The 2,983-nt window shown below is 43.5% G+C and overlaps 1 non-coding gene across 1 annotated transcript; it reads right to left on the minus strand.

The window, feature by feature from the left end:
• Positions 1 to 718: 718 nt before the first annotated feature.
• Positions 719 to 917, minus strand: LOC145350981 (U2 spliceosomal RNA). Its single transcript, XR_013888287.1, has one exon. It is a non-coding gene; the product is annotated as a U2 spliceosomal RNA (small nuclear RNA).
• Between the last annotated feature and the right edge of the window lie 2,066 nt (positions 918 to 2,983).

Consider the following 2,983-nt stretch of genomic DNA (forward strand, 5'->3'; position numbering starts at 1 on the left):
ATATTATGTACATATGCACTTGCCTTCAAGTAGAATTCAGAAAGCTTAATTTCATAGCATCAATGCAGCCAGTAGATTGAGTTCCTGTAATTAGCTAAATACCACATCAAAGAGCAGGGTTTAAAAACTCTTCGTACAATATGACGAGGTAATGAGTACTTTTTAAATGCCGTTGCTATGTTGAAAAGACAGAGTTGACCTGAGTCGAATTATATGCTAATTCAACATTCTTTCCAACTGAATTTGAAACTATGAACATGAGTTTAACTCTGCAACACTCAAGAACTTTCATTAGCCTTTAACCTGGTGCACATTCACTTCCATTCACTGCCACACAGCATTTCAGTGACAGAACAGTTAAAATTTTGTTAAAATGTAAATTCTCTTGGTGGTTTAGTTGGTAAATACAAACCCAGTCTCAAAAGGACACTAATTACTGCCTCATAGATGGTAGAAGGACTTAAACTGTAAGTCACGAGATGAGTTGACTGTCTCAGGATTCCCAGTCGCTAACCTGCTGTTAAACACATGGCGCTTATGTGCCTGCTCCAATTAAGTTTTGGGTCAATGGTGACTCCCCAGGGTGTTGATGCTGAATGCTGTCTTTTTTTTGTTTTTATTCCAATTCAATCATATCAAGTCCAATTCAGAGTCTCAACAAGTTGAGGCATTCCAGATCCAAGCTGACAAGACAGGGCTCTCACCTCCTGTCTTGGGCTTGATCTACATGATCCAAGCTGATTGGAGCAGGCATAGCTCCTCCTCCAAGGCTTGATCTCATTTGCATCTTAGCCAAAAGGCCAAGATGCCGCTTTTAAAAATTGCTTCAAATGTAGCTCTGATGTAACCTAATGGTTTCAGCCAAGTGCAGCATGTCAATACTACACTTGATCTTAGCCAAAAGGCTGAAAAGCGATTTCGTGGATTTGCTGCTTTTCTGAAATGTCACAGGCCTCTCCTGCCACAGTTACAATGAACAAGCAAAAGAACGAAAACAAAAACAGAAAGTGCTGGAAAAATATTCAGCAAATTGGCAGCACCTGTGGAAGGGAAAAATGAGAGTTTGTGACTCCCCTTAGGAATGGGTTTGGAATGGCTTTGAAAGAGACACATTGGACTTGAAATGTTTGCCAAAAATCTCCTATCTCGCCCACCGCGGGAATCGTAGCAGGTGAGACAGAACATTTGGCAGACTATTTAAAGGTCCATTGAGCTTGGATGGGAATTTATGGTCCTGGGATGCACATGGCCAAAGAATCCTGCCCGTTAGTTCGCTCCACAGAGAGAGCTGCCAGACCTGCTATTTCTTTTTCCAGAACTTCCTGTTTTTATTTCAGACCTCCAAATCGACAGTGTTTTGTTTTTACTTAAGCAAAACACCCAGTTTAGATATAATATTAAAATAATAAACCAAGCAGGGAATTCAAACCCATGAGGGGATTGGACAGAGTGAATAGAGAGAAGCTGTTTAATTTATAGAACCCCCTACATTGCAGAAGGAGGCCATTTGGCCCACTGAGTCTGCACCGATGACAATCCCACTCAGGCCCTAATCCCCGTAACCCTCAAGCTTTACCCTGATAATTCCCCTGACACTAAGGGGCACTTTATCAGAGAAATCATAGAAATCATATAAACCCTACAGTACAGAAAGAGGCCATTCGGCCCATCGAGTCTGCACTGACCACAACCCCACCCAGGCCCTACCCCCATATCCCCACACATTTACCCACCAACCTCTCTAACCTATGCATCTCAGGACACTAATGGCAATTTTAGCATGGCCAATCCAACTAACCTGCACATCTTTGGAATGTGGGAGGAAACCAGAGCACTCAGAGAAGAGGGAAATGGACTATTTAACTCAAAAAGAAAGAAATTCAGAGCTATGAAGAAAAGAAAGGAAACTGCACTTGGTGAATTGGTCTTGCAGAGAGCTGGCACAGACACATTAGGCTAAATGCACCGCCCCACCCTCCCCCTCCACTCCATCCCTCCCCGCCACTGTGCTGTGATTATTCTATGATTCAGAAGACATTTCTTTAACCAATGAGTTATTAGAATGCAGAATTCTACCACAAGGAGTAGTTGAGGCAAGCAGCATGATTGCAATTAAGTGGAAACTATATAAGCATTTGAAAGAATCAGGAATAGAAGCAGATGTTGATAGAGTTAGCCTAAGAGAGTTAGGAAGCTAGTTGAACCAGATGTCCTTTTCCTGCAGTGTTAATTCTATGTAGATTTATGCTATTTGGAGAATTGTGCAAATGTCGATAGCTGGTTTACTGCAATTTCCTACTGGCCTGCCAGTTCAGAACTAGCCTTCAATTCTCAGTTCAGAAGTGAGTCAACTGGTACAAGTTTTACTGGACCTTCCATTAGGAATATGAGAAAGACTGGGACCCTCTCTCCACTTGGCCTCACCCTCCTAAGGCTGTGATTATAATCTCTTTCCTGGGAAGGCAGAGCAAAAATATTGGCCAGAATTTCATTCATACTGGTGGAATTTTCTGGCCCTGCCAATGGTGTATCCTCTCTGCGGACTTTGAGGTAGCAAGGGATGCATTCAACGAGAAACCCTGTTGACAATAGCAGAACCAGAAGATCCAACCACTGGCCAACAGCAGACCACTGTGAAACACAGTGGATTGTGTGGAAAATCCCATCCACTGGATTATGGCTGCATTTGACTACGGGGGAGGAATTTCTGCACTTGTTCTCGGTGGGTGGGAACGACAGTTCCAGGGGTTCCATGGGAGAGGTGCTGGGGCTTCCATGCTGAGGAGGTAGGGGGCTGGTGCCCTTGAAAAATGCACCACCAATTTTTGAAAAGCTGAAGTTGCTGGTGGGGCAAGCTGTACATGAGTCTGTCCTGCCAGCTTGACATTGTGGAACCTACCCTTCATTCGTTTTTGACAAGGTGTCAAAAGAAAACATGGAAAACATCTAACAGAACAGCACAGTACAGGCCCTTCGGCCCTCA

This window comes from Carcharhinus amblyrhynchos, chromosome 1 (assembly GCF_965287045.1).
Source record: "Carcharhinus amblyrhynchos chromosome 1, sCarAmb.v2.hapA, whole genome shotgun sequence".
Lineage (NCBI taxonomy): Eukaryota > Metazoa > Chordata > Chondrichthyes > Carcharhiniformes > Carcharhinidae > Carcharhinus > Carcharhinus amblyrhynchos.